Here is an 11,712-nt window from a genome sequence, read left to right on the forward strand (position 1 = left end):
AACCAGCTCGGCTGCTATGAGGGGAGTCCTAAGTATAGTATATAATGCCAGATGTTTTTTTTTATTTCAGTGTTTAATCTCTTCCCCATTCTGTTCCTTTATTCACAAGCTTGCAACATTAATTTTTCACCCTACCTGCTCCTCCACTATGGTTTTTAAGGGGAACTATAATTAATAAAAAATGAAAATAACAAATTTGGAACCCTGAAATGAAACAGTGCTGAAGAAATGCCTTTGAAAAAAAAAACAAAAAACAATTCTCTCTCTTTCCCTCCCCGCTTCTTTAACCCTAAGGTGAATTCAAATGCTTGTGAAAGAAAATGAATTGCCAGCACTGGAAAGTGATGTCCTCGATCAATACAACAAGTTCCAGCAGGGACAGCAGCAACAGCTTTGTTCTGAAAATGTGTTTCAACTGATTACTCATAGGGTTGAGGGGGGTAGGAGAATTTCCATGCTCATTCTGTCTTTGACCTCTTTGCCAAGTAGTGTCATGCAATCTTTGAACAGCCAGGTTCTCACATTTACAACTGAACTGAGAAAGGGGATTCTCTGCTGGTGCAGTTACTTTAATACCATGCTGGGGCACCAGTTCAGACGGGAAAAGCACTCCCTAATGAAATATGTCACTTACATGACCAGAGAAACACAGATACAGAGGCAGAAAAGATCTATGAAGCTACCTAATCCATCTTCCTAACAGTGTGTGATTATTCCCCATTATTACATTTATTAGTGGCAGTCCTATCTATTTTAAAAGTCCTGAGTGATGGGGCATTCACTGTCTCCTTTAGGAGACTATTCCAAAGGATAACAGATCTCAGTTTTAGCCTATACTCAATTCTGATTTGCCTTTTCTGCATCCCAGTACTCCCTGTTTTACTAGTGTAAATGACCACTTGCCCTCCCTGCAGTCTCCTATGAATGAGAAAGCTAGAGGAAGTTGTGGGCTCAGTCCACAGCCATGTCCCTTGAAGGGCGCTCACATATGCCTATGAAAACTGCAAATTCAGAATACTTTTCTTATCTGAAATAGATTGCAGTTGAAAACAAAACAAAATAATGAAACACGTGGAACATAGCAATGCCTGTAATGTGTATTTCAGAATACAAGAAAACAAGAATCAGCCAGGTACAGACAAGGGAAACTCATACCTGGTTAAACAAAAGGTGCAGTGAATTTAGTTTTCACTTGGGAGAGGACAACACAGAGAAAAATATAAGAACAAAGTTAAAACTTCTGTTTATCTTTGTAAGAACACATTTTGAGAAATCAGTTACACAATTTTCCTGAGAGACTTGAAACTAGACCTCTTTTATTGCTGGAGCAATTCTGGCCTGATTCACTAATCAACCACTTCGGAATCAGCCCAGGGACTTGAATATCAAAGGCAAACACAGGTTGGGATTTAAGGACAATGGTATGGCAGACTCTATAGGAAAGCTTGCACACTGTCTGCCTGCACATATTGGGGCTGATTTTCCACTGTCTTGTACATTACATATCCATTTAAGGCTCAGTCCTATGTCTATTGAAAACAATGACAAAGCTCCCATTAACTTTAATGGTGCAAAATCAAGCCCTTTGACCTTTGCATGGTGAGTGAAAAACTCTATCATTCCCATTTTGTAACATTTTTTTACCCACTTTGCACTAGGTCAAAATTACCATAGAAGGTACAAGGCAATGGAGACTCAAACCCCTTATTACGGACCTTAACTCATTTGCACTGAAAAACAACCCCTCAAAATGCATCAAAATTAAAACAAAAACACAGGAACAATCATGCTCTACCAGCAGTTTTAGCTGTGAATATAATGATCCATATCATGCCACAATGAAATTAATGGAAAGAGTTAATGGAGAGTTTTGCTCAACAATGGAGAGCCTGGACTGGCCCCATATGTTTTAGGAGCAATTTCTGAAGAGAACAGCAAGATTAATTTAGATTGTAGTTACGTATGCTAGTTACCAGCAGATGGAGCACTATGCCCAGTTATAAAGTGACTGACTTCACTTTGCAGGTGCTCAGCACTTCTGGAAAAAGATTCCTAGATAGACAATGGAAATAAAACAGAGAAAAGAAGAGAGGAGGGCGGGGCGGAGCAATCCTTCAAATCCTATTATCTATTATTCCCAATAATGTCTTGATGATGTTTTTAATATTGCCTATAAAATGTAGTGTATTCATGATAACATGTCATATATAGTTTCAGTCATTAGTTAACTGTTGGTCCAATATATAACTTCTCATAGACACAATAGTCTTATTTTATACCCTTTAACCATTAAGGCCCCCATCCTGCAATGAGAGGCAACTCCTGCACCTGTATGGAAGTCCACTGACTTCAATGCAGGTCTACATAAACACATTGCAGAATCAGGGCCTTACTGTGTAAGATTGCTGACATGAAACACTAATGGGTGACAAGATGGACTTCCGTCTGAATCGCTAAAGTTCTGCATAATCTACTTTGCATTTATTTACAAAGTCAAAGATTATAATCGGAGATGAGCTCCAGATGCAAGTTTCAGATACAGATCAGGGCTGCAAATATCACAAAGTCTGCAGTGCTCTGAACCTCCCATTTATAAAGGTGGGGTCATTTGCAAAATTTGAGTCTAGGTTTGTATTTTAAAAACTGATTCCCAACATTCAGGATTGGCTAGATCTAGAGGTCTGACCTGGGCTCAACCTGTCACTAATTATAATAATTCCAGAAATTATTATTATTTATTCACCTGTCAAGATTAGATTGGGTTCAGCCCCATTGTGTTGTACAAACACACAATAAGAATGTTCCCTTCCCCAGAGAGCTTACAGGCTAACTAGAGAAGACAGGAAAAGGGTGTGAACCAGTGCTTAATTTGTAACGCAAGAGGTGCCGGGGCTCAAGCAATTTTTTTTTTACATTCATAACTTCTGCAGCAAGCTCAGAGGTGCTGGGGCTCAGCCCTGGCAAAAATTAAGCACTGGTGTGAAGGGCAACAGAAAAATGAAGCGACTTGCCCTAATTCATGCAGAGATCAGTGGCAGAGCATGAGTTAGAACACGTCTCCACCCTCTCAGTCCTGTGGGCTATCCACTGGACCTTGCTGCCAACACTGACCTTCTCCTACAGCACCGTGGCAGCATGGCAAGGCTGAGCAGAACTGCACTCTGCCCTGGGGGGGGGGGGGGCTGAGAGATGAATGGTCTCCTAAAGCCCCAGTTATCCATGTCACTGAGGGGGCCCTGAACCGTCTGACCAAATTCAGACGCAGTGACCCCTCCCCGCGCCCCTTGCAGCACAGACCCTGAGCTCCAGCCCACCCGCAGGGACTGGGTTTGACGACAGGCCGTTACTCCTGGTCACGTTAACACGGTATTCGCCAGCGGCGTCCGCCCAGCTTTGAGCGTGGCCCCCGGAGCTCAGCTGAGACCCGCGCAGCCGCTGGAAGGTGGCAGAGGGAACCACGCGCGTTACCTTGTGGGAGGCAGCCATTCCGGGGAAACCTTGACTACAACTCCCATGAGCCTCACTGCCTACAGCTCCCGTCCTGCCCGTGGCGGGCAGCGTCCCTTCCCGGTTAACCCTCTCGTCCCCATGTAGCTGTGTGGTCTCAACGTCTCCTCCTGCGCGTGCTCACCCTGCAGGACCCTTGAGGCAGTGCGGTATCACCCCCCCCGCCCTGACGTGGCCGTGGGTGAGGCAGGTTTTGCTGCCGACCTATGCCAGGGGTCTCAGCCTTTTTCTTTCTGCAGCCCCCCAGCATGCTATAAAACCTCCACAGCCTGCCTGTGCCACAATAACTGGTTTTCTGCATTGATTCTGCAATGGATTAAAAGACAGGGGTGGAGTTACGGGATAGTAGGCTGGGCAATTGCCAGGCGCCCCATGCCAAAGCCCCCCCCCCCCCCGCGAAGCTAAGTTGCTCGGGCTTTGGCTTCAGACCCGTACAGTGGGACTCGGGCTCTGCACTAGTCTACACCTTAGCCTTTAGATCTTTAGCTTAGAAACTGAACACCTAAGAGTGCAGGTTTGATTTCGAACCGGAAAAGTCTTCTGTTTTTCCCCAAAGAAAACCAAATATACTTCCCACTAGGTTCTGAATCCTAATATGTAGCCTTGTTAATTCTTATTTTGAGCATGTGTTCCTCACTGATCTGGATAGCATCTATAAACGGAGAAAGATAGGGACAGAAAACTCAGTATCTTTGCATGCAGAAGCTAGGATTCTTTCCTCTTTGTTGTCTATGGCATCTAGATACTAAGGTGGTAGGTGCCTTAGAGATGGTAATTATATAAATCCCCAAACACAGTGTTGTCTGTTTTGATATGTATTTGGGGACCACATTTTCATCGTGAAAAGCAAGGCTGTGGCGACGGTGCCTGGAGTGGTGGGGGGCAGGGTAAGGGAAGTGAAAGCAGAAGGAGTTTGGAGGGAAAGCAGGGAAAGGTGAGTGAGATATCCCTCTCCTTTTACTACCCTTCTTAACTGGATACCCCACTTTCTCCCTTTGGAGCAGCATAAAAAGGCATAGAAGGAATCAGATTTTAGCTTCTTATTTTTAGTCTCACATGGTCTGAATGGAACTTTATTTCTGCCCTCTTCTCTCTATATCTTTCCCTTCCTCTTGGATTTTATGTTCTTCATAATCATCTGTGCTTTCCTTTCACCTTTTCTTTTCTCCTCCTGTTCTCTTTTTCCTTTCCTCATTTTGTCCTCTACAGTGTTACTCAAACAGTGGGTGGTGGCAACCCAGCAGTGTATCATGGGAAGATTCTAGATGGGTCACCACGTCCACGGCTGGATTAATCTACCACTTGGCCTTGGCCTAGGCAAATATATACTTCTCCCAGTGCAGGGTGGAGCGAATTCTCTAAGCGTGGTGGGGTTGGAGAGTGAACCCACCGTGCACTCAACCCACGGCGGTCCCATGACGCTGTGACTGGATCCCATCTCCAGGCATTATGATCTGGGACCAGGGTCTGGCTAGTGCAGCCAGGGTCTGGCATGGCGTGGCCAGAGCTGGGATCCAGCTGGCACAGTCTGGGGTCCGGCCGGAGCAGTGCGGCCAGGGCCAGGGTCCGGCCAGCAGGGCTGAGGGCCAGCCAGTGTGGCCAGGGTTAATGGTTAAGGTTGGTTAACCAGTTAACCAGTAAGCATTGGGCTGGCTGGGGTTAATGGCTAAGGTCAGTTAACCAGTAAGCCTAATGCTTACCGGTTAACCAGTTAACATTTTACATCTCTAGTCCCATCCCTCTTAGAAAAACTCCTCCGTCCACTTCCTCCTGATTTCTGTTCTCCCTTCAGCCTACCTTTGCCTTCTACCTTTCCTCTTCCCAGAATTCTCTGTTGTCCCCATTTTCTCTCTGCTTCCCCCCAAAAAATTAATCACCTGTTTTGTCTCCCCATACCCAAATTCCTTTATGCAGCTCTTCCCTCCAGCACTGTGCCAGAGGAGAGGAGAGAAGTGCAATGTGGTAGCAGGGCTGAGTGTTTCCTACTCTTTCCAGCAGTACCTGACTCCTGGAGTTGGACTCTCCAGACAGGCTGGCTGCAGCAGAGGGAACTCCGGTGGGGATGTGGAGAGAAGGGGTGACAATGGCTATATACCAGAATTGCTGTGATCTAGGAAAGGCTCATCCATTCAGGCATCGGCCTGCTATTTCATATGATCTTCTGCTGGCCAATGCCAACTGCATGCTGTTCAATGGAGAATGCATCCCAAAATGAGGGACACAAGAAAAATGTAACACATGCTTTAAACTGTGGAGGATTAATTTATATTCATAAACTGCATGGTTGGTAACATCTTACATTTTCAATATTTCTGACAGGAATAGTGTATGTAAGTAAGACAGCACCCAGGGTGTGAGGAACAGTAAATGTGGGAGTAAATCTGTATCTATGGTATGGAACAGTGCTGAAAGATAGAATTCACACACAGAATCTTCACCTTCAAAAGATCAGACTTCATCTGGATCCACTTCAGTAGCTCAGATCATTACAGAGGGAAATGACATGCCAGCAGAGGGCAGTACAGCACACACAAACCAGTAGAACACTTTCTCCATTACACATTAGCTAAAACAGGTTTCAGAGTAGCAGCCCTGTTAGTCTGTATTCGCAAAAAGAAAAGGAGGACTTGCGGCACCTTTGTCTTTAACAAATGTCCTTAGTCTCTAAGGTGCCACAAGTACTCCTTTTCTATTAGCTAAAACAGTTTCTTTGTACTTGTACTGATTGGAAAATCCTAGCTGAACAGCCAGCCTCTTATCCATGTCCCAAATCCAACCTAAGGGAGCACTCACCCTGTGGAACACCACAGGGATTTGTGCACAACTAACAAGCTTTTCTGAAAATTCCCTTAACGCCCCTATGGACCTAAGCAGGCCACTCGTCCCATATGAAAGTTCGTAAATTCCAGCACTGACCTCTCGGCTTCAGTTTTCCCATGCGTAAAAGTGGGATGATGATAACCACCTACCTCACAGGGTGTTGTGAGGGTTAGTTAACCTTTCACTGCACTTTGTAAGTTGAAGTTAATAGTGGGGGAAGAACATCCAAACGCAATGCTGACAGCTGCTCTCTCGGGTAGAATTTTCTCTGAGAGCTACAGCATGGAATCGCTGAAATCTGAAAAATGACTCACAAGGTGATTCTAATGACTTAAGATGGCATTTCACTGCCAATCTCCAGCAAGTGGGAAATACCTGCTGCCCAGAGGTTGTTTCTGTTTCATGGTTCTAGCCACCTGCTTTGCATCTCTGAATTCTGGATCAGAGAGAATTAACAGGAGCACATTTCTCCTGCTTTGCTGTGTGACACACCCTTTTATCCATAATCTGATCATTAAAATGCATGACTGGTAGGTACTGCTGGGAGAAACAGGATGATTGGGATTTGTGCAGTGTGTAAACAGCTAGATTCTTGCAGAGGAGCAGCTGGTTGCTCTGGGCATTTTCTCTGTCATCTTTTGGATGAAGATGGCTTTTCATCCTCCTGTGGATCATTTGCCAACAGGAAGACAGAGGTATTGTATAGTTTGTCCTAGGAGTGTCTATTTAAGATTGGCATTGGTCACAAAATTGTGCATATTTGGCATTAAGTGTCTCAGTGTCTTCTTTGCAAACATATCAAGAACCTCTTGGTAAAAAATGGTAGAATTTTTTCCACATGAATGAAAACTATATAAAAAACTACTTAGGATTACTAATGCCATATCGTACTCAACGCAGAACCACATATACCAGGAGATACAGAGTTAACCCCTGAGGTACCACACAGCCCCTTTTTTTATAGTAACACCCACACCCATGAACACAGACACTCCTTCAGACACCAGATTCCTAGTGGTCACCCTCAAACATGCAACTGCATATGTCCACCTACATTATCATTGACTAACACACAAAATCTCTCACAAAATACTGGGGATTAGAGCTGGCCGAAAGTTCATCTAAAGATATTTTCAACAAAAAATGGCTTTTCAACCAAAACAATTTGTAAGTATATGTGTGTGTGTGTGTGAGAGAGAGAGAGAGAGAGAGAGAGATTAATTTTTGTCAAAATTTTCCAGTTTTTCAAAAGCTGAAAATGTTCTGGTAAAAAAAAATCAGTTTTCAGTAAATATTTTGGGGGTTTGGTTCATTTTTCAGTAATTTTTTTTTAAACCAAAAATGGTATTCTACCCAAAAATGACCTGTTTTTTGTTCTAGAAGTTCACTGAAAAACTGCAAACATTTCCCTTCTGAGGCACAATTTCCTTCTTGTTTCCCCCTTGCTCTAGGGGTGGAAAGTAAATTGCTGTTGATGTGTCAGCAGAAAATTATGACACTCTTCACCCTGGCTCTGCTGCATTAGCAGGTGCCTTGGCAGGGGGCCTTGTCCATTCCCTGTCACACCCTGCCCACTTCATAAGGGAGTAAAGAAGCATGCAACTCCACTAACATCTGTGCTCTTGGCCCAATGGGTAGTCCACACAAGGGTGGAAAGGGGTTCTAACTCCCCTGCCTGGGTGGGCACTCCAAGCCATAATTCAGCCCAATGCGACCCCACTATACCTGCTGTCATTTTCAAACCCAGTCAAAGAGAAACACACAAGAAGGTAGCATATAGGCCAACCATTTTTGCCATCTGAAATGAAATCCATTATCAGAAATAAGAAAAGACCTGAGACTTGCTTAGAACAACCCAAGAAGAATAGTGCTGAAGAGTATTACTATAAATGACGAAACAGAGGCAGATTGTTTCAGGAAAATGTTCATACAGTAGTTAGGAGCTTTGACAAATATTTGTTGACCTAAATTCAAAATATGTTACAGCTGCCAGTCAGGATAGTAAAATTCTCCATAACGAATTGCTACAACGCCAAAGGCTCTTATTCTTCAGGAAGATATGAAGGGAGCTCTGTGCTGCATGTCAAGTTGATTATGCGTTCGTGCTCTTCAGTATTAGACTTTCATACTGAAGGCTTTTTTGTTTTAACAATTTATTTATTTAGGAAGTTCTAACAAGTTTACAAATCCTTGCAATATAAACACAAAACAACAACCATTACAACAGTGAACTTTTGTTTATAGAACCATTGTACAGGAATGTAGTCATCTGAGCTCTTTGTTTAATCGGGTGTTACCATATTGCAGTGTGAACATCCTTACATTATCTATGACATGCTCTTTCTGGTGATTTTATTAAATTGAGTGAAGTCTCTGATTTCACATATTTTACAAACAAGGCATATCTATCAAATCTTCATATTAAAAAATAAAATGGGCAGGTGTGCTGATTTTTGGGTAGGTGAAAGTACTTTGTCTGAGTATTGAATAAATGGTAACCACATATCTAAGTATCTATTTCTCTTTGGTCTACTTTGCTGGGTATGTGATTGGTGCATTAATTTTTTCATGACAATCTCCCACATTTTTTGAATACTTTCTCTGGAGTTGAAACTATTTATTTTTTTTTCCAATGAGAGACCATCAGTAGCTTAGCAGCTACTAGCAGATGAGAGATTAATTCTTCATTTCCTTTTGCGTGACCACTTTGGCTAGAAAGCTCTCGGAGAATTACCAAAGGTTAATTTGGTAATAAATATTAAATAATTTGTGATATTTGGTTATGAATTGCATCCCAATATTCTCTAATGACTGGGAATGTCCGCCATATATGTATAAAATCCCCTCTCTCACCATGTTTTCTCCAACACTTATCCCCATTTCATATATTTAAGCTGACTGGTGTGAGGTTCCATTGAAACAGTATCTTAAAGAAATATTCTTTTATTGTGCTACAGACTGAGGTTGCTGGTCCTCTTTTCCAAAACAAATCCCATTTCTCTGAGATAATTTGTCTGCCCAGATCCTTTTCCCAGCATATCATATAGAGACATTTTTTATTTGGGAAGTTGTCTGCAAAGATTTATATAAAATATTTATATATTTTTTCTTTCTGAATTGACACCATCACTTCTATTAAAGTTAGCTTTGTGTATAAAACAACTTTCCTAGAAAGCTGAGAAACAAAATCCCTAACTTGAAAGTACTGGTGCCATGGAAGAGTGGGCCAGCTGAAGTTAGTTTTGATCTCTAGATAAGTTTAAAAAGTTTCTTACTGAATAGCTGGCCAACCATATGTATTCTCTGGTTCTCCCAGTTTGAAAGCTTTTCTGAAAAACAACTTAATTTTAAAACAAACAAACAAAAAACCCATTTAATTATTGCATAAATTAAGATTTATGATTAAGATTTAAATTAAGATTAGATGCGGAGAGAAACCCAAGCACTGCTTGATGGCTGGCCATAAAGGGTGTTGGCCCCACTCCCACCCCTCCCACCTTTCTCTCTGCCCACCTGCTGCCGTGGGGGGAGTAATAGGTGTGTAGCATTCACTTACCACTGTCCACCCAGATCTTGGGTCTGGGTAGCCCACACTGGGACATACAGGAGGTTCTGACTCCCCATTACACCCCGCACAAGTGCACAAAAAGCAACCCACAATCTAGACCAACGTACAACACCAACCCCACTGCAGGGGGCACTGTGAGTGTTGTGGTATGGGGTCCCCTCTAGATGTTTGGTGGCACGCTCTGTGTGCCACAAGTTTGGCAGTGCTCCAAACACGAGGCCCTTGCCCTCGGTGGGTTCCCATAAACACAGCCTAAGGCTGCTAGAAACTAAAAAGTGCAAATTCCCTAGGCACAATTACTTCAAATTACTGTGACAATGAAGTTGAACCCAACGGTTTCAAACCCAACCCCTAACCCAGTGGTTCTCACACTTTTGTACTGGTGACCCCTTTCACATAGCAAACCTCTGAGTACGACCCCCCCCTTCTAAATTAAAAACACTTGTTTATATATTTAACACCATTATAAATGCTGGAGGCAAAGCGGGGTTTGGGGTGGAGGCTGACAGCTTGCGATCACCCATGTAAGAATCTTGTGACCCTCTGAGGGGTCCCGATCCCAGTTTGAGAGCCTCTGCGCTAGCCCCACTCCCAGGAAGCTGACTGTAGCCAGCTGCTCCTGTTCACACACAACCTCTAGCTCTCTCCTAAGCCTAGTCCTCACTGGTCTCAGGTTAGTACTTCCTTTTCTTCTGCTCTAAGGGTTATGGAGTCCTCTACTGACCGGGAGCTGAACTGGATAACACATGACTTTCCACTACCTAGAAGATCCTTTCTCTCCAACTCAGCCAAGCTGGAGGAAGACATCCAGTAATGAGCTGGCAGGTTTATTAATGTATATTAGTTCACTTCTTAGTAAGGTCAGGAGATGTTTACAGAATTAGTGTGAACTAATGATTTCCCTCAAAATCACTATACTCAACATGAGTAGCTTGTCCAGATTCTTATACCCATCACCAAATATTTTAGTTGCAAGCAACTTATTTGGAAAACACTAGTGTTTTCTTGGGCAGACCGAAGACTGAAAATGATTCTCTCTCCTTCAAAGGCTTGCTTGCATGCCACAGGTCCTTTACATTCTCCTTTTGCTCATTATTCTACATGGAAAGTGAGACATGAAGTATTATTTTGCAAAATAGCTGATTTTCAATAATATTATTCTCTTCTATTCCTGCAGTCAAATTCTTGCACTAACCTGACAAAACCCATTTCTGTCACAAACAATTAGGATTTGGTAGGCAGTCCGAAACCTATGCAACCTTACCCAAGGATCCTCACTACTCTATTTGCTGAGAAAACATTCTGTTTTCCTCCATCTCTTTGTAAACCGTAACTTCCCAGAGGAATCCTTGAGGGTATTCATATATCATAAAAACAGTCATGGAACACTGTCATAAATATAAAGGGAAGGGTAAACCCCTTTAAAATCCCTCCTGGCCAGAGGAAAACTCCTCTCACCTGTAAAGGGTTAAGAAGCTAAAGGTAACCTCTCTGGCACCTGACCAAAATGACCAATGAGGAGACAAGATACTTTCAAAAGCTGGGAGGAGGGAGAGAAACAAAGGGTCTTGGTCTGTCTGTATGCTGCTTTGCTGGGGACAGAACAGGAATGGAGTCTTAGAACTTTTAGTAAGTAATCTAGCTAGGTATGCGTTAGATTATGATTTCATTAAATAGCTGAGAAAAGAATTGTGCTGAATAGAATAACTATTTCTGTCTGTGTATCTTTTTTGTAACTTAAGGTTTTGCCTAGAGGGGTTCTCTATGTTTTGAATCTAATTACCCTGTAAGGTATCTACCATCCTGATTTTACAGGG

General features: G+C 42.9%; 1 protein-coding gene across 2 annotated transcripts in view; it reads right to left on the reverse strand.

The window, feature by feature from the left end:
* ALKBH8 (alkB homolog 8, tRNA methyltransferase) overlaps nucleotides 1–3,504 on the reverse strand; it is a 78,044-nt gene extending 74,540 nt beyond the window's left edge. Inside the window, exon 1 of one of the 2 annotated variants that reach the window (XM_077808712.1) lies at nucleotides 3,469–3,504. The gene's annotated coding sequence lies outside the window, so the exon portion shown is untranslated. Of the gene's footprint in view, nucleotides 1–1,973; nucleotides 2,106–3,468 lie in introns of those variants that run through there. The other variant, XM_077808718.1, reaches the window with a different exon arrangement.
* Between the last annotated feature and the right edge of the window lie 8,208 nt (nucleotides 3,505–11,712).

Source organism: Eretmochelys imbricata, chromosome 1, assembly GCF_965152235.1.
Source record: "Eretmochelys imbricata isolate rEreImb1 chromosome 1, rEreImb1.hap1, whole genome shotgun sequence".
Classification (NCBI taxonomy): domain Eukaryota; kingdom Metazoa; phylum Chordata; order Testudines; family Cheloniidae; genus Eretmochelys; species Eretmochelys imbricata.